The 24,643-nt window shown below is 37.8% G+C and overlaps 1 protein-coding gene across 19 annotated transcripts in view; it reads left to right on the forward strand.

The window, feature by feature from the left end:
- The first annotated feature begins 9,646 nt into the window (after positions 1 to 9,646).
- LOC121640129 (adhesion G protein-coupled receptor L3-like) overlaps positions 9,647 to 24,643 on the forward strand; it is a 225,146-nt gene continuing 210,149 nt past the window's right edge. For 13 of the 19 annotated variants that reach the window (XM_041985771.1, XM_041985774.1, XM_041985777.1 and 10 more), the window contains exon 1: positions 9,648 to 10,120. The gene's annotated coding sequence lies outside the window, so the exon portion shown is untranslated. Of the gene's footprint in view, positions 10,121 to 10,220; positions 10,442 to 24,643 lie in introns of those variants that run through there. The other 6 variants (XM_041985780.1, XM_041985781.1, XM_041985788.1 and 3 more) reach the window with 2 other exon arrangements.

Here is a 24,643-nt window from a genome sequence, read left to right on the forward strand (position 1 = left end):
CATTAGTCGTGTTTTTTGGGACAAAATTGGTCCATTTTGGTTAATTAATATAATATATCACAAGCCTAGGCCTCTTACTAAATGCAAGGTACTTTCAAGTCTGCACAGATTCCATTTGCATCACACAGTCACAGCTTGCTCTTCTCAAATGTTAAATTACAAATCAGATTTTGAAAGACACTGCATGTGGTTTGGCAATGCTCACTTTGATTTTGAAGACATTAATTTAAGGCTTTTCATTTTAGCTACAACACAATATACTGATTGGCCTTTAAAATTACCCAGGCAATCAAGGATTATGTCTTATTTGACATCTAAAATAGCTTTATATATATATAATTTTTGCAATCTGACCAACCAGTGATGAATAGTTTACCTCAAAATGGATCAATGCCAGAGGGGCTTCTTGAAGTCCATTTTGACAACTTAACATTAATCTAGACTTTTATGAATTTCATTTAAAATCTGCCTAATAATACCCTTTTTTAAGCACATTTTTGGAGAAATTGAGACATTTATGGGATAACTGAGAAGTGGACTTTATGCTTATTGAACCTGTCTTGGTCTTTGTATTCTACTCTTTAAATGAATTTCCAATAATAAATGCACTTTAGTGCATCAAGTAAATATCTTTTAAAATTTGATTAAGATTCAGTCATTGAATGTGCTCTGAGCTGTCAAGTCTTGCCACACACACTGGGACACACACATACACAAAAGAAAGAAATAAAGAATTTGAGTGCAAAGAGTCAGTCAGATTGTCACAGCTTGTTGCCTCTGAGATTGATCTTGACCCCAATGCTGTGATTGACAAGGTTGCAGAGAAAAGAAAATGGTTTGGTAGCTTGTTACCTACATGAGGATAGACAAGTTTATTATATACTGAGGCTGTGCTTTGCTTTTTTCACATATCAAAAGAACCACCAAGTTTGTGGCTTTGTGCACGATCAGTCTCTGTTGCTTGTATCAGAAAAGTCACCAAACAGAAAAATGAAGAGTTCACAAATATATAAAGGATCTAAAATATAATATAAATATATTTGTTTTTATGTTTATTGTTGCATTTTTGTTTTGACTTTTGATTTTATGAATGAAAGATTATTAAGATTATCAGGATGTTTTTGTTCCGATTTCCCACCTTCCCGACCAAGGAGGGCAAACACCAGATTATCTTGAGTCTTTTAAGATTTTTTTTTCTGGATTTTTCTCTTAATAATAGTCGCAAGACCACCATCATTACTTCATTATGTAGGGTGTTGTGTTTTCTGGTTGTTGCTATGTTTCGTCTTCCTAGTTTATGTTAGAAGACATTGGATCACGTAATATTTCTGGCTCGGAGGACTTGATTCTAGAACGGTTGTGGGACAGAATCGTTATGTGTGTGTTGTTCTGTGTTGAGATTATCGGAGCACACCACACCCAGTAAGATCAAAACTGTTAAATGCCTGATTTTTTTTTTTTTATCTTCATTTGTTTTATTTCTAACAAATCAAAAATCTCTTCAGATTCAGAAAATCCTTATGTGTGTACCAGCCTTTAGACTCATTTGTCAGTTGTCAGCTGGGAGAGTTTTGTAGTGATCTTCAGAGCATTTGAGGGCTGCAGAAAATGTATCATCTTATTTGCCCTTTACTTAGACTATGTTTAATGTTTTAAAAAAAAATCATTGAATTATCTTCAGCTATGCAAACTGCAGCAGAAAGCATCGTAATAAGATCTATTAGAATAGGAATGCTTCTTTGGATGATGTGTCTGACTACCTTCGTATAACAACAAATGTGACAGGGTCATGCTTACTGCTGTGTAGGGAAACCAGTTACTGGACCTCTGGGAGAAAAACTCTGATATATAGGATATAGGATTCTGATATAGAATTCTGTGTCCTGTTTTTCATTTCATGATGCACCAAATGTTTTCATTTGGTGAAAGGTCAGGACTGCAGGTAGGCTGGTATGTGGTCTCTTGTGGCAATACTCAAGGCTTTCAGGCAAAAGGAATTGTCTGTGTGGAAACAAATGCTGCTCTAAACCCTGGAAATATTCTTTATACAATAAATGCAAGTTGGTTTTTCTATAGCCAGTAAGGCAGGTCCTTTCCATTAGAAATGCAGCCTTTTAAACTGAATGAATTAGGTCCCTCTCCTTGTTTTCAACGGGCGTAGCGTTGATGATTTCCAGAAATAATTTAACAATTTCACTCATGACGACCCAGAAAAGATGGCACCATTTCAGGATAGTGTCCTCATATGGTTTCTTCTTACATGATATAGTTTTAACCTGACGACACAATGATGGTAGAGTGATTTCTGGAAGTTTTCCTGAGCTTGTGCAGTGATATGTGAATAAAATATTGCTTAAAGAGGTTTGCAACTCATTGCATTCTAATGTCAGTGCATTTCCCTTTAAGCTCAGCTTTTGTCTTCAGCTCAGACAGACAAATGCTGCTCAGTATTAGGGTTTGTCTTTTCAAGTAAGAGGAAAAAGAGAGGATATAGGATTTAGTTTGTAAAACAGGAGGTTTTAGAACACAGACAGGGCTCCGATTAACTCTTCCCAGGACAACAGAAATCACTTTTTGGCAAGCTTCAATTAACACCAGTTAACAAGTTTTCGATTTGTCAGCTCAAGTAGCATCTACCTCCTTTCTAACTTGTGTCCTTGATGGACTGCAACACGGTCTCACTCAGGATAAGTGCACTCTGCTCTGGAATAAAGGTTATGCATTCTTCACATATGTCACTAAAAAAATAAATAGCCCCACTATATGTGTGTTACAAGCGTTAGACCATATACTGCATAAGAAATGGAGATTGCACCACCCATTGGTTTTGTGCTGCTATTTAATCCTTAATTAGTCTTTAGAAGGAGCAATCTGTTCACAAATACATAAAAAGCCATCCAGATCAGGCATCTCCAATGTGGCCCTGCCCAGCAGGTTTTAAATGTTTACCTGCTCCAGTACACCTGATTCAAATTAAACAGTTCTTGCCAACAGCTTGTTCTTAAATTCGCCACAAGCCTGTTAATGACCAATTAATTTGAGTGCTTCTGATGTATACAAACAAGAGAGAGCAGGTTTAGCAAAATAAAGACAAGTTTTCTGTCGGGTACTGACAAAAGAAAGAAAAAGAAAAAGAAGAGCAAAAACGAGACAAAATTTAGTAATACAGAAGCTAATTTAGCTCAGAGCATCTGAGTTTCTGGGTGTCACGAGGCTGACAATACTGTCACAGGTGTGGTGGAAGTGGACCCAAATGCAGGATTGAGAGGAGGCAGACGGGTGCAAGAATAAGGTTTTAATAATGAGAACAGACATGATGGTCTGGCAATGGGAAACTGAAACCAAGGGGTAGAAATACACTGAGGAGAACTAACAAGAAACAGGTGAAGTGAGTTTGCTAATTAAACCAGTAAATTCTGTTTACTGATATGACAATTTGCAAAAATGTATAGAGAAAGTAGACTGATATGGTCAAATTAGAATAATTTCAGTGTAGTTTAATACAGTCACGTTTTTTTTATATTGTTTGTATGGTTAAAATAGCACTCATAATATCATGTCACAGTCACAGAAAAGGTAGTTGTACAAGTCTTTTCATTTTCCAGTTATTTTGTTTCAAAGAAAAATCCCATCCAACCAAAGATAATGCAGAAAAAGTTGAGGAAGAAGTTGCATGAGTATCTGTTTTTGAGGCTTGAATTTCTGGGTATTTTTTAGCTCTTCTCTACACTGGCATGGTTAAAGATAAACTTAACTTTTTTAAATCAACTTTTTAATAAGGGTGCAAATTTTGCATGTTGGGCAAAAACCATGAGCAACCAGCAATGTTGTGAACCACTGAGTTGTGTTGTTTTTTGTTTTTTTTTAGCACAAAGCTTCAGTCTTTCTTTTTGTGGTGTCTGCATATACACTGCCGTCTTCACTCTGTGCTGCAGTGTTTTCTTCTTCTTTTATTTCCCTCCAGTCATGTGGGGGTTTAAACACTGCAAAGGTCAAAACCATATCTCAAGGAACACATGGATACTCTCTAAGTAAACGTGATTATTAACAGGCACCTCTTGTCATGGTATTTGTGTTGTGTTTAACGCTTGCATACAGCATGCAAGGAGAAATTTGAATACTTTAGCAGGATGAATGTGACATTTTTGTTATACAGAAATCGTGTGTGATCATCTCTGGAATTTTTTCCACTTACACACGCTCACATATTTTGCCTACATGAGTGGATGAGTGTGCATATAGCCCTATGTCTATACTCACCCCCACATACAATCACCGCAGCCACAGACTTGCTACTGCTCATCCAATTAACAAGATAAGGCAATCGATCCAGTTTTTAATTACAGTACATACATTTTTTTTTATAACTAATGACAAAATCATTCTACATTCATTAGTATACAAATTAATTTGTGGATGAGAGTCAATATTGTGATGACAGCTAAGTTATTTGGATATTTCTGTGAGGGCAGGCTGTTTAATGTCTCTTATATTATGCCTTAGATTGTAACTTTTAGACTTTGTTTGAACAGAAAACAAAAATAAAATAATAATAATAAAAAAAAACAGCACACATGAACACTCAACCAAACTGACACACAAACACAGTCACAACCAGTGTGCTGGACAGTAAGAACTCGTGACTGTGTGGTTTGGACCATTCTAGTCCATTTAATTCATCTCAATTCTACAAGATTTCTTAATTTTTTGTATGTGAATGGTCCTTCCTTAAAAGATATACTCGTTTTTATTTTAAAAACTATATTAATGTTTAAAAATTCTTGATAAAAATATAAAAACCTATGATATGCACCCTTATATTTTTAAATTTAGGCTGTGTGAGAAGGACATGTAGGTGTTGCTTGAAGTTCATTCCAGCTGATGTAATCTTAGATGTAGGCAGCCTTGTGATGCCCACTGACTGTATTGTGGGTAGTTGTGTGTAGGCATTGGCGTTAAATAGAGAGGGGGGAAACAAACTTTTCATTTAAACTTGTCTGAATGTAGCATTATGGGTATTTTACATTGCTTTGTTAGCTTGTGGTGAAAAGCTGAGTATTGCCTACATAAACTGAGTCCTTATGTGTGATCACAATTATTTAACTTCTTTTAAACCCAAATTAATTATCTGTCTTTGCCTTGAAGTTGGTATCAACTTCATATAAGAGACTATTAAAGGATATTGAGCTAAGATGCTCTTTTTGTTTAAGATTGTGATTCTTTCGGTATTTCAAACCAAATATAAAGTAGTGACACATGAGTAAATGCTGTGATTAAGCCATACAAAAGCATTAGATTAAAGAAAAAATCTTGTGTCATTTCTGGTAGGTGGTAGCAATCGACACACTTTTTCATTTGGGGAACATGTTTAAGCAAAGAGTCCCACAGGCCATTTCACCTGTGACAAACTTGCGCTCAGCATTATCTAATTATTATACTATTAGTTCTAACACATATACTGATTCCCCACCCCCCTTCTCAGTGCACACAGCCACACATTTCCCCACAAACAGCTGAGGATGTCGAGCTGTCTAAGCACTCTTGCATATGTAAGTGTCAGCACAGAGGAGATGATAATTCCTCTGCTCGCCAGCATGAATAAACAGGGAAAATGGCTTCTACATTATTGGATTCATTTTGCACAACAACTGTCCCCATAAGCCTTAATTTTCCAGAACAGCTTTATATTTGGCAGGAGTTTCTTACAACAGCATGGTGAGTAGCTGTACAGAGGTTTTATAGTGCCATGCATCACATTGTGGTGTTCAATTACCACAGTGTCTCAGGTGCTTAACTCGCTGGATTTAGTAAATCTGTCAGCAGCTGGATATTTAGCATTAGCATGCTGCACATAATTATGCCCTTTGTCAAAGAACTGGAATGTTTGTGTTGGTGAAACAGACATTGAAATAAGCAAGTGCACAAACTTGTTACAGCCCCTCTATGCATATATTACCAATTAAAATTTAATAACTTTGTGCTTGTTGAGTGCTTAAGTGCTAATGCAAAGATAAACAAAGAGGACAGGATGGTTTTAGCTTATTGTATAACAGTTTGTCAGTACTTTGTTCTCTGTTCCTTCCATTGAACGGAACACACTGTAATTGTGACATTATACATTCTGATTTAAACGTGCATCACACAGCTAAGTACTTAATACTATTATCTTTGGTTTTAGGGTTTTATTGAAGTGTATTCCACAATAACTAACATTATGTGTGTTATCTGTGATATAATTATTGCAATGAAAACAGTTCTATTGTACTGCGTCTCACAGCAAGATCAGAATAGTTAAATTTCTGGAGCACCCCTCTGAGCTCATCAGTGTTGCTTTTATTCTTAGTGATTGACCAGGAAACATCAGGACTTGTGACATGAATGTTGTCAGTGATAGAGGAAAATTTATGTACTAACGCAATTATTTACTATCTAAAATTGAAGGGTTACCAGGAATCAGTATTGGAAAGACTTTATTTTAACTTTGGAAGAATGTGGATAAACTTGAAGATGCTTTGAGTTGCAACAAGGGAGAACTCTTCTGAAAGTTTGTCTTGTTCCAGACCTTGGAAACCTCAGAATATGTTTCTTCTATGAATAACATGAAGGTTGGTAAGTCTGTCAGATGTCAAACTAGGTCAGTGTTTCTCAATCCTGGTTCTTGGGACTGGGAGTGCTCTGCAGTTTTTAAATGTTTCTCTGCTCTTGCACACCTGATTTAAACAAGTGGACCACATTAACAATTTGTGATCAAGTTCTTTGTAACCTTGTTAATGAACCAAGAGTTAATGTTTGTGTGTGGGTGCTTCTGTGGACAAAGATGATAAATGTTTTCTTATTACTTTGGCACCTTGTGTAGCCCCCTGTCTGAGACATTCTGTTTTAGTCCTGTTTCTTTACACTCCTGCACAAAAGTCCCATTTTGCTCTGAGTGGCAATGATACAGTAGGAAGTGGCTGCCATTGTTTGTCTGAGGTGTGTTAAACAAGCCACTGGGCAGGTGTTACTCGATATATTACTCTTTGAACCCCACACAATAGAAACAAGCCAGTTCAAGTTTGAGCTTTTAGGACTCTCAGCTTTGTAATTTTGCAGACAAAGATCTTTCACGGCAGAAAAAGCAAAAACCCAATAATATCTTCATGCAATAGTTATTTTTTATCCATTAGAGATGTTAATAAGCAAGCCAAAAACACAACTGTCTGAGTCGATTTTAAGCATCATCTTACAAAACCTTATGGCTGATTTGATCTTTCTTTTATCTCTTACCAGATGGGGGAATTATCAGCTGGTTAAAATAACTTTTATAAATCTGTTTGGACTGAAAACAAAGCTGAAGGCTTGGAAGATGAACTATAACAGTAATATTGTGAGCTGGAAGACCAAAACAGCAAGCACACAGATGTTCTGTAGCTTCGTTTAGCAGACCAGAGTTAAACTGCTGACAGTATTCTCCATGGCTCCATCTCCACAAGCTAACAAGTAGTCATGTGATCCCTTCTTTTTATAGAAATATTGATCACAGCAGCTTTAAAGTTGTAAATCAGCTAAAGCCACACCTTTATTTTTTTTAAACTTCTGAAGCTTAAACCATTCAAATTTTGCAATTTAGAGGAACACACACACACACACACATATATATATATTAATTTCTTGAAAGATACTTTGGGGCAAATGGTTGGTTTTAATCTCAGTAGTAATGTTATCTCTGTCCTGAGGACAGTCAGACTAAAAATTATATTAAAAGAAAAAAAAAAAAAAACTTCCAGCATGAGCATAGGAACAAATCCCTGAGCTGCACTGTAAATGAGAGAGGCAATGATAGAATAAAAGGTATCTTTTAATGACTCTGATGGGGGGTGTTTTATTGATAGAAAATCTTGCATCTAGTTTCTTTGAATCAACTACCTTTTTTAATTGAAATTTTTTTCTTTGCTGAAAATCATTTTAATAAGAGTCCCTATTGCTACCTAATAAAGAATAAAAACACTCCATTGATTCCAGTTCTGTTTCACTTTTTAGATTCAAACAAAGGAAGCAGATATGTTCATGCAGTTCAGGGACATTTCCTTTCACTTGCATGATTCTGTTAAACTGGTTATAAAAGAGTCTAACTGGCTTTAATTTCCATATTTTTGAAATGCTGCTCCATTTCAGTGCAAAGCGAGGATGTTTACGCATTAGTCATGAGGCGTTTGTTGTTGAGAAGTTAGAGAGGAACTGATTTGAATCTGACTTGTAGTCTATTAGTCGGTTGGAAACTCCATCTCAAAAATGGAGTTGGTTTTAATGTTGCTGCTAATGCGCCGACTGGTAGTTGGAAGTTCTTGTTTATGTGAAGCTGGTAGCAGTATATCCCATGGCACATGGTGTTGCTTTGAAGCTACCTGGTTTTATACAAGTGTAATGGCAGGCAGCTTTGGTCGACACTCTACTTGGAAAAATCCATTTTGCATAGGGGGTTGCATGGAAAGCAGTGCCAGGGAGAGATAACGCCTCATCTTTTTAAATGCAGGCATCTAGTTATTTTTCATTGGTACGTGCAGGAGTTCAAGGCATTTTCTAAGACTGGAAACAAGCGCAAAGATGTGCTTTGCCATCTCTTGAGTTTGTGTGGGCTCATTAGTGGAGCGCTGGATGAGTGATTGGATGATTATGCATTGTTTGGTTGTAATTAGGATTATTAAAATGATTAATAGGCTATGGGGGTGATTGAAAGGGTGAAAACTGGCTGGCTCCAGCTGGAGATGAGGTGCAGCTGGTGCAGCATTCAGAGGTCATCAGGTGAGTTCATAGATTGTAGTGGGCTTGCTTTTATTTATTTATTTATTATTATTATTTTTAAACCATTAAAACAGTGATGCTCTAACACAATTTTGTTTGGCAAACCCTTATTTATAATTCAGGATGTTTTCCAATTAAATAACTGTGAAGAACTGAATATTAGCTGGGACACATCTGGTAGGAACACAAGATAAGTTTCCATGTCAATACTCATAATAAATAAAGAAGTATTAAAAAAATATGTATATTATTCTCTATTTAATAGATAATTCCACTTTAGCCGAGTAGACATGCAAGGTATTTTAGAAGGCACACATGAGGACAGTTTGTGTAATCTAGTAAACTAAGATCTTTAGTCTGCACTGGCCTCACTGAACCTGACAGTTCTTCGACTAGTTTTATTGTACAGAAGCACTGAATTTTTTTGAGAGAAAGGCAGAGAATTTCACCTAAATATTGCAGTCACAGGAGCATTCAGAATGTAATATAACATGCTTCTCCTTGCCAGCCCCAGGCAAGATATACTGTAGGTAGAGCGGCTTTGCTTTGCAGAATGTTATCTAGTGTTTGCTGCTAGGTGGAGCCCGAGTATTCAGAGAGAGCGGCAGTCGACATCCGAGTTTTCTCTTCACCTTTCTGTGGCTCTCCAACCCTTCGGTTTTCATAGAGAATTAAGCCAATGCGCACAATTGGTTTGTCATAGTCGCCGAGAACTGCAGTTTTTGGACCCAAACAACTAAGCCTCTACCCCATTTTCAAAAAAAAAAAAAAAAAGAAAAAGAAAAGAAAAAACAAGGAGAGAGAGAGAGAGAGAGAGAGAGAGGGGGAGAGAGAGAGAAAGAGAGAGAAAGAACGAATAAAGAAAAAACCCTCTGTCTAAAAAAAAAAAAAAAAAACTCTTTTTCTTTGTGGTGCGCGTGAGTGGTGAGGTGCTGTTGGTGCTTGGCTATTTAGCTTTGCGGGACGTGATGTATCCCCCGCACAGGAGGACGCCTTGTGGCTTTTAAAAGGATGTAAGGGACAGAACCGTGGATACAACAGCAGGAAGCTCCTGTTTTCGTCCCCCCCACCTCTCTCCCGCGTACATCACCGGGACTCGGATTGTGGAGTCGTCAGCCAGAGCAGAAAAGACGCGATTTTTTTTCCCCCCAGGATTTTGAACAGAGCGACTGAAGGCAACACTTTGGATTCTCTGTTCCGTCTCTTAGACCCCATATGAAAAACACAGAGTGCGCAAGGACGGCACACAACGTCTCAGAGACAGTTTGGAGAGAAATTAACGCTCACTTTGAATCTAAGGACGTGAGCTGCAGCGCAACCTCAAATTTCCAAATACGCGGTAAGTGTGACGTTCTTCTACATAACGCATTTGCCCGTCAGCTGGTGCGCATATCCACTATATATCTGCAGCTTCAGCTTCAGGGCGATAATAATGCTCATGAATGAAAGGCTGCAGCAGCGAAGATGCACTCAGTAATGTCAATCTTAGTGCGCGCTCCACTCTTAATTACTTTAACCGGGCTATTGACACGTTCAGGTGTAATCAGCGCCGATCAACGCGGAGCGTATTGATAGCCAATATCAAAATTTCCATTTTCTTTTGGACTAATGAGTCATTTTTATTGGAACGCTTGAGGATCTAATGAATCCACGTTGTCTGGTAACACTCTTTTTGTCATTCACGTTAAAACAAAATTAACTGGTTAAAAAGGGTTTAGAGAAAGTTGCCTGTTGGATGAACACTTATGGGAGAAGTTTTTGAAGAAAGCAGTAATGCAGTGACCTTACCTTGCAATTCACATGTTAGATTATGCTCTTTTTCTATGGGATGCAGCTGTTGGGATTGTAAAGGCTGTGTTTCTTTAAAAGGAGCCTTAAGAAACTAGTCTAGTGCAGGCCTGTGTGCGGTGTGAGGATAGATACAGCAGTGAGAGCATCTGAATTTTTCATTAAATGTAGACTGTGTTTTAAGAATAAAATAGGTCTTTGCCATGCAGAATTTTTATATTTCCTTCACTAAGCCCCTCACAGGCAGTTGACATGTTTACATTTTTGCAAAGTGCCACTCCTGGCTTTTTGCAGAAGGTCCGCTGCAGTCCAAAAAACAAACAAACAAACAAACAAAAAAAAACATAAATACTGCACAACAGCTATAATTATTTAATGGACACAGAAAAGAGAGAATGGTGAATGATTCCCCTTAATGCTAAAGAAGACATGCTGCCCAGTATCAGAGAGGAGTGCAAGCTTAAGGGGCCACTGTACCAAATCCTTTGATGTGAAGGCGCACGCTGCCTTTTAACATCAGTATCAAAGCTGGAAAGGTAACTAAGCCAATTACTTTGAATCGGATCTGAAGTTTTCTCATGGCTGCAAACTGATGCCCCTCATTTCCTCTTCATCACTTTGATGATCTCTTTCTGAATTTCATCTTGAATGCTATTAGCTGTGTGTTGTGGAGATGAGGCGGTCTGTCATGGGGAGTATTTGGTTTGACTTCTGCATCAGATGTGTGATGATTTACTTCCCCCTTTTCAGCATATTGTTGATGCTGTTGTTGATCGTATCCTTATCTGACAATTATATTCATCATGTCTGGGACCGCAGCACCATCTGCCATATAATCTGCATTGGTGGAAAAGCCTGAAGCAGATGACACACACACACACACTTTCACATTCACAAACACACAGTTTGCCTCTACCAGCAGTTAAAACCTTGACTTCTCCCTCCAGGGGAAACTCAATTGGAGATTTTGATGCTTTCTGATTAAACTGTTATGTCAACCTGCACTTTGTTTTTAGTGCATCTCATCCGTTTTGCTTCAGCTAAGTGCTGGTCCTTCTGGAATATAATCTAGGATGTATTTAATCTACCAGCAGCTGAACCCAGCATCTGTTGTGATACCTGATGGGATGGAGCTGGATGAAGATAAATTAATTGTTCTCTTGCCTTTCCTGAAGCTGCTGTTTTATTTCGCTATTGTAGGAGCACCGTTTGCTGTGTATGAGCTTTTGTAATTTATTGATTGAATCAGTTGTGTTGGATAAAAAGGACACATATGTACAAAAAGAGCTATTTTGATGCTTTTAGTAGTAATTCTTTCTGGTTGCACTTTTAAACATTTTTTTTTTCACTCATCCCTTGTAAAATCTTTCTCTTTTTATTTAGAAATGATGAGAACTCTTTAGCTTTTAAAGGGAAACAAAAAACAAAAACTCCCACACTTCCATTGACTCTCAGGCCATCTGAGAGGCTTAATTAGGCATTCCTTTCTTTGTAGTGAGATTCATTTTATCCCAACACTTTGTACCAGCACACAATCTTGGTTTTGCTTTTTACATTACAGAAATGTAGGTTAATTTGTTGCCCTCACTGAAAAGCATCTTTGTCGGATCTGTACTATGGTGCCTTTTCTCCATTTCAATCTGATACCGTGTGTCTCAGCAAGAAAATTTCTATCCATTGACAGCTCAGTTTATTTGATTTAACTTTTTTCGACCAGAATGCAAGGCAGAAAGGCTTCAATTTGTTTTGTTTTATGAACAGAGACAGGGGCTCTCGGATTGTCCTCATTAGGTTAGGTTAAGGCTAAAGCTTCATGGCTCATATTATGTACAGTAAGAGCTTTTACTGGTGAATCAATTTGGAAAATCATTCCTCAGAGAGTAGCATTTGTTAAAATTACCCATCAGTCACACATGCATGCTTCCTTCCAGCTGTCAACTATGTTTTAAAATATTTTGCTCCAAGGCAGTTGTGATCAATATGACCAGGATAACAGTTATAGTTTGAAACTGATCAGTTAGACACTAATGAAACTGGATGAATTTTGTAAGTAACCTCTCTGGCAGGAAGTTAATAAACGTAATAAGGTCTTAAGCAGAGTAGCTGAATTAGAGGATTGCAATACTTTTTTATGTTTGTAGCTAATTAGTGAACATAATACGCAAAGGTCATTTGCTGCACCGATACATTGATTTATTGAGAATTTTAATTAATACAACTTCAGTTGAGAGTGAGATAACAAAACACAGTGTTAACACTCGGAGCCTCTTTCATACTGTAAAGTATTAGCACATTACACTCACTTTATCCACATTAAGAGAAGATTTTTCATCAGTGGTGAAATATGCATTTGTTTAACCAGGTATTGACATCTAATTTAAAGGCAGCTGTTTTCTAGATTGATTCGCTTGTCACATATTGAGGATCATGGAAAGCAATTGTCTCTTGCTTCCTAAAAATGAGTAATCATTTGTAATTGCAGACTGAATATATTTGGTATTTGGAGAATTAATCAGACGATTAAAAACCTTGAAAATTTGCAACCTTCTACAATTTCGTACTATGTATGTAGTAAATAACTGATTAGCTTATTATTCACTAATAAAAATAATCTGGGGTTCCAGATCCTGGCCAGAAATAACCTTACTCTCTAAACTGGCTGTGATCTCCCGGATTTATTCTACATCATACTTTCTCTAATGTTACATGACCACTTTCTTGTCAGATCTCACTGAACCTTAAATGGCTATTCTTTTTTTTTTTTTTTTTTAAAAAAACAGCCTGAGATGCTTGACAAATTAGAAAATAGGGGCACAACAGAAAAGAAGGATGTATTTTAAAATGTATTTTGCAGTTGAATGGTTGTTTATCCCTGCGGCTGGATGCTGACATGCTAAGCATTGCACAAACATCTTTAGAGGGAAGATGGCGGTTTATATTGTTGGCTGATCTTGTCCCTGTGAGCTAAAAATGATCGCCAGCTCTAACTTTAGAGTAACCAAGTTGACAGGGTGGCTAAAATATCCCAGTGTAATGCTGTTCTGTAGACAATTTATGAATTTATAATGTTTGGATTTTAAAACAGGTCACCTGCTGTGCTGTATTCACATTCTTATTGGCTAAATCTCACCTACTAAACTAAGGCCCCTGGTCTTTCTAAGAGTGAAATTATCATGCTGTTAGGAGTGAGGCAGGTCACTCAGCTGGGGCCCCTTCTCTGGCAGGAATGTCACACAAGAAGAGAAGTAAAGCTGAGAAGAAGAGGATGATGAAGGGAGGAAAAAAAGGTGTATTGCCAAGAAAAGGTCCTCAAGGTCCATTCCTTTCTACACTTTAGCTGTCCTGTCTCATAAAGACTTAAGACACAAAGGTTTTGACAAGCTTTCACAACCCCCTGAACAGTAAATTGCAGGAAATGGGGTTAGCATTTAGAAGGAGACTTTAGCTAGTGCTTGATGGAAAGAAGGGACAATTAGTTTCTTAAATTCTGAAAAGCATTTAATAAATAAAAGTCAAGAGGAAGAAAATCGAGGATCACTGTAACAGATTCTTTTTAAATTTAACTATTTGCTGTAAGCATGGAAGAATATTGACAGACCTTATGTTACAAGGTTAACAACACAATTTGAGCAGAGTTTCCTTTCAGAAGTTTTAAGTGTTTGACAGCAATGCTTTTCTTTGTTTATCACAGCTCTGGAACATAAAAAGAGGTCTTTGAGTGATGCATGAAATAGTACAAATACACCCTGACATGCGTAAAGAGAATATTCTACAGCTGCACTAATGTCAGAGGATGGAAAAACAGGGTGTGGGGCCATTCCATCTGTCTGTAGAATAGTGAGAAAAATCAATGCTGTCTGTTCATCTCACATGGAGTAAATCTGAGAGTTTTTTTTTCTTTCACCAGCATGTATTCCTTTAGCAATTCCTACAGAGTATTGCTGCATGGAGCAAAAAAAAAAAAAAAAAACCCCAAAAAACCAAAAAAAAAAACCCAAAACAAAACAAACAAAAAAACAAAACAAAAACCAAAAAAGGCTCTGTTACATGGACTTCACATGGATAACACAGCAGACCACACAAACTTCCTCGTTCTGTTTGACTCATTTTGGCTGTTAGAGGTCCCTGGATTAAAGATGTTTGCTTCTGTTGTTGGCTTAAGTCCCATTTATGCTCGACACAGAAGAACAGTTTTGTCGTACGTTGCTGCCCTCATACTTCCATGCGTCTTTTACGTATTACCATGGGTAATAAATCAGTTCATCCACAAGTGGGCAGTGCTGAGTTCAAACTTCACTTGCATGTTTTGACCCCGGTTGGTGGCGGTAATGCACTGCTATAAAGTTGTTTACAACCATCCAAAAACACCAAAAGAAGAAGACGAAAACCACAAAGAAGAAGCAGTTTCTCTCAACTTCTTCTTCCTCTTCTTTGTCTGTGTCTTCTTCAGGTGCTTTTTATTTGATGGTTCTGTGGCGGTGTCCGAATGTCCACCCTATTCCCTACATAGTGCCCTAAATAGGGGTCACGCCATTTTGTCTGTGTCCGAATGTTCAAGGAAGAAAAAAGTAGGGTACTTAAAATTAGCCACAATGCATCTTGAAAAATAGTGAGTATCGACCGTCACTGGACGGGTCAATATAGACCACAATGCATTGCTGGCAGAAGCTCAACATGGTGCAAGGAGGCGAAAAAATTGAGTGACGCGAAATTACCTATAAGCAAACAAACAAAGAATAAAATACAACATAAGGAATAAAAATAAAAATATTTACACACAACTTTGGATTGGATTTGGAATGACATCTTGAGGCCGTTGTGGTTGCCATGGTTACGGCTGGTAGTCACGTGGTTTGCGACAAGGAAAAAATAGGCAGCTTTGTGTCTGAATCGTCAAGAGAATGAGTGCATTATGTAGTGTGCTATGTAGTGCAGCTCTATGTAGTGAACGAAGGGTTAGGGAGTAGGGTGGACATTGGGACACAGCCTCCATCATCTTCTTCCTGTTCCTCTTCTTCTTCTCTGGGTTGTTCCTTTCGCTGGTTGCGTGTTAGCGCAACACTGCCCCCGCAATTTCAAGTGGTATTGCTCCATCTTCTGCATCAAGCGACAGATAGCTAAACTTCCTGAAAACGGATCAAATTAACGTGCGTAACCGATGCAGAAGACCGACAAAACTGTCTGTCAGTCTGCCTATCCGTCTTCTGCGTCAATCATAAATGGGCCTTTTAATATGTCATTTGGTTTAGACTTTTTGTTTCATTAGCTTTAGCTGGGTAACATTAGCTGATGTTAGACTGTACTCTGTCAGGGCAGCCTTCCATTTAGTTAGCTTCCTGTTTTTAAAATAAGCTTGACATAATATTATTAATTTTTAATTTAGTTGGTTGTAATTATTGAATGTAAGGTTTAATTGTACTGACTTAGCTTCTGTTTGATAGTCACTTAAACATCTTTACAGTAGCTGTTTGAGCTAGCATGTTGAAAGGTTAGCAGCACGTTAGCAGTTAAATTCTTCAGTTCTACCTCTTTACACAACTGTTTATGTACAGGCAAGCTAAACTTTGATAGATATGAGGTTAAAACGGAAACTGAAAAGCTTCCCGTAGCGTTCCTGAAATTTTGCCCCTTGTCTAAAAATGTGACATATCAAGATTATACTATAAACTGAATAAACCTTAATAGCATTTTCCTAAGATTATTCACATTTGTTAATTTCATTGTCATATGAGAGAATTTCAAGAAAAATTGTTCTTTTTAAACAGTTGAAATCAGGTTGCAAGTGCATTCATGGCTAAAGCTAGGTGCCATGACAGAGGATAAATCAAACAAACTGTCCAACTCTTTTACAGTGATTGTGGCAGCAGACGTGCGGGCCCTACAGATGGACCCTCACAGAGAGACCACAATAATGAAACTTTTCACAGCTCCTCAGGAGAAACCAATTTTTGCTATTTGAAAAGCACCTGGAAAAATCAAGGGGTAGTTCTCTGATTCCTTATTTATTATCATTGTTAGATTATTATTTATGCCCAAAATTTTGAACTTGAAGTTACTGGAGAATGTTAAATTGTGTGGGAGGGAGATCATTATTGTCCCATGACCTCTTCTCGGCCTTCATTGCTATTCTTTTGCAAAATTGACAAACACATTAATTATATTTTAATCATAGTAGCATACCCTCTTCAGTTTTGCTTTCACTTTTATGCGAAGCACTGCCAATTTATTGTCAAGCTAAAGTGCATACATTATCATTACTGGTGTCATTGATCAAAGAAATTTTTGCTTTAGAGTGCAGTTTTAATCATCTGGAAACCACCCCACCCTCCCTTTCGTTGACACTTTGCTTGTCTGCAGAGGGTGAAAACACTAGTGGCTACATTTTAGAACAACCTCTGCAAGCTATACAAAAACTGCATGAGTGCAAAGCATAAAGTAGCAGCTACAAATGCAATTGCAGAATGCAGTTGTATTAAAATGACCAGTGTAGAGTAAAATGAACTAATCGTTGTCCTTCACTTATACAGATCAGCACCGTAACTCTACGAGCATTATGGTGTACCACATAGTTAACCTACATCCCGCATAGGCTGAACTGGTTTGAGGAATATACATGTCAGTGAGTAATATAAAGGACAGCTTCTCAACTGGAGTCCAGATATGGACCCAAAAATGTCAACTTAGCATTTACAGCAAGCCAAGCCACTCTTACGACCCTGTTGGTGCTATTAAAAGGTATCCAAAAGCTATCAAACTGACACAGTCTGACAGAGCCGCAGTACATCAACCTCTTTACTACATTGTAAAATTTGATACATTTGTCTGTGTCCATTTTACAGTATGACACCAAAATTTTATTTATTTTTGTTGCTGCAATATTCAGAGTTTTCCTTTGTTCTGATGGCCTTTTTCCCCCTCAAGAACTTTAGACTAGTGAAGAGGATTTAAACAAAGATGCAATGCTTCTCTGAGGCGATGCTCTAAAAGAAGTTAATTTATGGCCTGTTTGGGAGGCAGGTTTTGGCTTGAATGCATAATAAGTAGGTGCACCTGCAGCTGCATACAAATGAATGGAAATGACGGTTAGTATTTACGCCTCCCTAAACCAATGGGACCTCCTGATCTGACCACTAATTGGCCTGAAAAGAGAAGTGAAGATAACTTCCTTATTCTCTGGCTGCTGTAACTGCAAATATCCGGTGCATATTTGCACAAAGTAACTTTTTAGCCCTATACTGGATTAAAAAGGACACTTTTTGTTTAAATGATATATCAAGTATAGTTCCTTTGTATGAGTAAATGATAAGAGAAAGGTGTTTTGTGCACACAGTTATAGCCACAAAATGACAGCAAATTTGTTCTCACTGTAGCAGTTCTGCCTTGCATTTTTCTTCTAGCACTTTTCTTTAGTTATTTTGTCTTTCCAACTGGGAATATAACTATAAAATAGTGAGTTTGGTACAAGCAGATCCTCCTCAGGGCCCAGGAGCCTGTGTTTGATAACCCTGTTTAATTTTCCATGTATGCTAGATTGAAATTTTCAAATGATGTCAATACTATGAGGAGAATAACAATTTGGTAGTGTTTTACTGGTATGTATGAATATAAATTCATACATGTTCTTTTTCATGTTTTCAGATTTTTAGTTAGGAGGAGGTTCTATGGACACATAAAGCAGAAATACTTTGGGGTATGGGTGGGCAATTTCAACATCCTGCCAATTATATTTAAATTAAAATACCATGCCATGTTCATGCTTGATAAGATTCACAGAGACTAGAGGTATTTTTTCAGATCAATAACTACTATTTTCACACAGGTTCCTTACTCAACCATGAAGGAGTTATGCCTCCATCGTGTAAGGTTTTGCTTCTTTTTTTGGTGATTAAAACAGAACTTATTTGTCTTGCATTAAGCCAGGGTGTATTTGTTGAGTTCATCAGAAGCTACGACTCCACAGTGTATTGCGGCATTTTAGCATCTCTGTCTGTGCTTGTGACTTACACGAAATTGATTTTCCCAATCGATGGTATAGGATTGGATTTAGGAGTGTGGGATGGGATCTGGCAGGACAGCCTGCCTCAGCCAGCGGCCTCCTCAAGATTAGCCCCTTTTTTTGTTGCTGACTTTTTATGAGCATCTGCTCATGGGGATGTGCATTTTAAATGTGTGCACCTGCTACCATGCTTCATCTCAGTTTTGTATTGTGATGATAGATCTATGCATCCACCTGCATATTTAAACTTCTCTGCCAGCCCCCTTGTCACCTCTGCAACGGAGATGACTGGATTGATGCACTGCCCCAATGGAGCAAAACTGTTAAATGACAACACATTTTTGTCTCACCTTGAACTTAATTGACTGCTTGAAAGCTGGTGTTTAAAAGTGCTGATGTGTTCTGTTTGGAAACTGTAGCTATGCACAGTGCCTGCAAGGATCTGTGTACGACATTCATTGGTAAGAATGCCTGATGTCTCCAAAAAGGTTGTGCTTTCCAGATCCCTCATGTTGGACACATTGCTCTTTAATAGGATTAATGTCTGTTTGCATTAGTATGTGCTACATTTCTGTGGCATGAGGAGGCAGAAATGCTCCTTAGAGATCATTATTTAGCCACATTTTTTGCAGTATGTAGCTATTTCTCTTCAAGAAGTGCTTGTTAACAAGGCACCTGACAACAAGTAGGTTGATGACCCAGGTGCCCTCCAGGGTTTCCGTCACTCATGATGTCTTGAGAACTGTGTGGTAGTTATGCTGTCACTTGAAACGACCACCAACTGCCCCCTTTCCACCTCTGCACTCACTCATACAGCAACGTAGCCCGTGATGCTGAGCCGCTGTGGCGCAATGGTGGCAACTGAGGGATTTCTAAGAGGGGAGCCACAAGACTGTAATCAGTCATTATGTCAGAAGCGAGCCCGCGAGCCTCGCTCCAGCTCATTCAGCCAAATAATAAGCAGCAGATAACGGTGCTGGCATGCAGGCAGCTATGGAGCCCCCACGGGTGAGCAGCAGGAAAACAGGGTCTTTTTCTTTTTGTTTTTTCATCTCGTCTGCCTAGTCAGGGACGTCACCTTGCTAGAGAGACTGGCTTGAGTGAAAGTATCAGTGTTCGGAGTCTACCTTTGAGTTAATGGGCAACACAACTGCTTCTGCTCTGTGTTCACAGATCATTTCTATCATTGAAACACTTTTTTAAGTGAGTACAAGCAAAAATAAGATTAAGTGATTAAAGCTGTAGTTAAAAACAACTGAACAAGTAGCTTTTCAGTTTTTCAGTTGGATTAATTTACTTTGTAATGACTATCTTAGTTTTTGGTCCATGAGTTACTGAGAAAACTGTCTCATCGTTCAATCGTGATCAATCTTCTATTTTATTGTTCTCAGATTTTTTTCATTTGAAACTTTACACGCCTGTGTTGATAAAGATTGATGGGGCAGTAATAGAAATGAGTCCAGTAGTTTATTCTTCTGTCTCTAAAACTGTTTGATTGGTATTGTTTTTATATAATTAAAACTAGACTGCAATATGGTAAATAAACCAAACTAAATCCTCCCACAGATGGTGTCAGCATTAACAAAGATATTATTCTATTGTTCAATTTTTCAAATGCCACTACTGAAATGTGTGCCACGATCATGACATTTTAGTTGATGATTAATTAACATACAAATAATGGCAAATCACCACTTATTTGTTTTTTTTTTTTTCCTGTTAATTTTATGCTACTTTTATTGGGCTGTCCTTTTCATTTGGCTTAAAGCCAGAATTCATCCACAGTGATGCTGAGGTGCTTAATGGTTAACTTTCACTAAATCTGTGAGCTTATTGTTAACAGATGCTCACTGAAATGCAGTCCAAAGTAGCTGTAGCTTTGTAAAAAAGCTGTACTTACTGAAAGTTTTGTTGAAAGCCTTTATATATATATATATATATATATATATATATATATATATATATATATATATATATATATATATATATATATATATATATATATATGTTTATTCTTGATTGGATTACTGACAAACAACATAAATGAATGTTTTTTTTTTATTTTCAAGGAAAAAAGCCACAATGAGTTTAGGGATGAAAAATGATGTATATATATATATATATATATCTATATATATATGCAGTATCTCACATAAGTGAATACACCCCTCACATTTCGCATATATTTTAGTGTATCTTTTCATGAGACAACGCTGTAGCAATGAAACTTTGACATGCAGAATATCAAAGTTTAGTTTCCATCGTTTGATATTCTGTATAACAAAGTTTAATTTATATAGTGTTATCTCATGAAAAGATATACTAAAGTATTTGCAAAAATGTGAGGGGTGCACTCACTTATGTGAGATACTGTATATATATATATATATATATTTATGATGATTGTCCCATATGAAACCTCCATTCACAGAAAACTTGCAAACTAAGCCTGTATTTTTCTAATGTGCACACAGGATACATATTTTAATATTATAAGAAGGACCTGCATCCATCTATGTGCACTGCTTGTTTTTACTGCCTCCCTCTCTATTTCATCCCTGCTTCACTTGCATGTCGCGGACGTTATGTGCCCTGCAGGTAATGCCACATTTCCTTCATGGCTTAACTGACGATGTACAAAGCAAAAACAACTAAATAGCTCATGGTTGGTTTCCCTGAAAAGAATTACTACTCTAACCTTTTATGCTTCCTTTATTTTATGATCAGTAGTCAACCTAACATTTCTGATTCCAAGTTGCTCAACAACAATCTGCCCAAACCTGTCTTTAATTTCCATGTTCCTGTCATCTGTGCATTGTTTGCCATAAAGTGTTTTGTGCTGAGGGAAAAAGTGAAACAGATTTTCAGATGTCATTTTGGATCATTGTATTTGCGTTTACACTGTGGTGGCTCAGGTCAGTCAAACAACCCTTAAAAAGCATTGAAATGAAGAAGAAGGAAAAAAAACTGTTTGACTGTGCAGATTTGATTGCAAAGAGTTTTAAAGAAAGATGAATGGAAATTATCTAATACTCAAAATGGTCACAATTAACTCATTAGATATGATCAGGATATCATGGAAAAAGTGTTGCTATACCACAGAGAACTATCTGATAAGAGAGAAAAGGCCCCTTGCCATCCCACCCAATACCCTGATGGACTTTTGTCATGCCATAACAAGGGTCACAGTCTCCCATTGTCTCACTGAAGCATTCCTCAGCATGGTAGTATTGACTGGCTCTGCTGGGTGAGTGCTACCATATAACATCCATACATCATTGAGAAGACAGAATGACAGACAGTGGGAGTTGAGATGTCAGATCTCCCTCTCCAGGCAACTGACATCCACTCCCTTCCTGTTCCCCACAGTGATACTCCATCTTCTGACAGAGACCGCATTGATAGTTGTAGTTCTGCCCACTTCCTAACCTCACTAGTAGCAGCAAATGACTTGCTTATGCTACAAATGTTTCTATGGTAGTTCAGAGCAAATAGTCACGGAGATATAAAAGTCATGAAATATAAAAAAAATATATAAAAGTTAATTTATTGTCTCATTATAATTGGTTCAGTACTATTTGCATACAAGGATTGATGGCTAGATTAATCTCATCAAAATGTTAAGCTTTTATAATCTTCTCATGAACCCTTTTTTAACCCTCTCATACATAGTAAATGTAGCTAAAAGTCAGGTTCACATAGAGCAAATAGCTTAACACAGTAGCAAGCTAGTTCCACTTGGAAAATATGAAACTGCAGCATGCCACTAGACAATGAGCTCACTCAGGTCAGTACAGGTCAATGCTTTATGGAATTTCTGTCCATAATGATTAATAAGGTAGGTGTAGTCATTGCTTTGTAAGATACCACTGGAATGCGGGAGTTAAGCAGTTATCAGTAATCCCATTTTATTACACCTGCGCCTGCAGTTTGTCCTTTTTTTTCTTTTATTAGACTCTTTTTCTTTTCATTCCATGTGCTGTGAGTTGTTCAGTATCGATTGGTGTAGACTATAATGATCACTTTGTTCCAGTTTTTCTTAAATTTCCAGTCCACCTAAAGCAATGTTTCCTTGTGCTGGACAGGCAATGCATTTGGATAGAAGGAATTTTGTTGTCACTAAGGTGTTCTGTGTAGGGTTTGGCTCCTGGAATCTTGTTTATGTTTTTTGGTCAGCAGTAAGCCTTTGCTAAGCCAGTGTTGTATCAAAAACAGCTTGAGAGGCCTTTTGCAATGGCAGCAGAGCAGAAATAATAGGTCCTGCAGCTTGGATGCAGCCATGACACACAGGTAATTTGCTAATTTCTGTCTCTCCGCTGGTGTTATCAGTGTTGGGGACTGCAGCTTTCAGGGGCAGTGTGTAAAAGTGGTTTACACCCTTTCTGTTGCTCTGGTAGAACTGGAAATTTTACCGAAATGAAGCCTTGCTTTACTTTTTGTCTCAATTGCTCAATCAAGTTATGATTGTACAGCAGTTTGCTGGGACCCCTGAAAATATTCACACCACTTTAAGCTTTTTTTTTGTTTGATTCTTGTACTATAATATCTGTTAACTGCAAACATTCTCATCTAGTCAGTGTTTAGTTGTCTATAACCCAAACCTCCCTACAGGTGGCAGGAATCCTGCTTACAGGATGCCATTACAGCCCCAAGAGAAACCCTTTCTTTAAGTGAATCGCTTATGACTTTCAACAAGCCGCCTCTAGCTGATGGGGAAAACCTGGATTGGAAAGTCCGTAGAAGCCACTTTTAATTATACTAGCGGTAAAGGCTGAAACTGAGGAGGAATGAAGGGCTTTTTGTGCATTGATTTTTCTCAACATCTACAGATGCCTCTTAGAGAGGGAGAGACAGTTGTAGCCCTCTCTACCACTGCTCTGTAGTCAAACATTGGAGAGCCTCTTCTTATTCTTTTTTTTTCTTCCTATTTAACTTTTAATACAATGAGAGCATGTACATCAAACCACGCTTCTCATTTAATTAGGAAATGCCTCTAAAATGAAAAGGGACTCAGCCACTTCTGGACAGAGGCCACACAGGCACTTTATCGTGATAGAGTTTTGATTGTTTTTTGTGATCTGTCCTGACATCTGACAAACTTTGGCCAGCCATTCCTGCAGTTACTTCTAACATAGATGACAGTGTTACAAAGCTTGGGGATGAATCAGCCTGAGCTCTTCCTACAGGTTTACCCTGAGGATTCATACCCATTCAAGTGCTGCTTCCTGTGATCTTAATCTCTATTTTGGCAAAATGTCACCTCACCTGGGTATCAGGAGAGTGACTGCCACCATGATTGCCCTCAGGTCGCTGTAGGATCACTGCTTACATTGGCTGCTGTGGATAACTGGAGTACAGAATGCTCAGTTATTTAGGAAACAGTTGACACCCTGGCTTTTATTTGCTGGGTTTTTGAATATGTTTCCTCCTATTTTCTTGAGAAAATCCCATATAGGCGAGCTTTGCAAAACCACACCAACAGATGCAAGAATTCGTCATGCATAAGAAACCCCACTCCGGCAACCATCTGTCTCTGTGTGTCTGTTACGATACCATAGCAGTTTGTTTTCTTATACCCATATACAATTTTAACGGTATTCAGAATATGCTGAACCAATTTAATACGTACAAACCTTATTCTAAAACCTCATTCTTGACCTGTACATGACCTGTGTAACAGGACCCAGAAAATACACAGACTGTCAATATAGTTTGTGAGACTTGTGAAAAGGCTGAGGATTCGGTGTCTAGCTATACTGTTACCTCCGCTGGAAAGAAGGAATGAGTTATTATGACCGCTTAAATTAAATTTGACTCCCACACAGAAAAAAAGCTTATAGGTCAGAGGGCTCACTTGAACTGGTCCAAACCAAATTTAGGAGCCACTTCTACATTTTACTGGCAGTCAGCAGACAACATAAAAATCGTATGCTACATACAAAAATACTTCAGCACAGTAGAAAAACCTAATTTCAAAATATGTGTAATATGGTGGAGTACAAAATGTGGCAGTTTTAAAAATGAATAAACGTAATTACATGCCTGTGTTCTCATTGTGTGAGTTGTAGGGATGGGAGC

Source organism: Melanotaenia boesemani, chromosome 5 (genome assembly GCF_017639745.1).
Source record: "Melanotaenia boesemani isolate fMelBoe1 chromosome 5, fMelBoe1.pri, whole genome shotgun sequence".
Lineage (NCBI taxonomy): Eukaryota > Metazoa > Chordata > Actinopteri > Atheriniformes > Melanotaeniidae > Melanotaenia > Melanotaenia boesemani.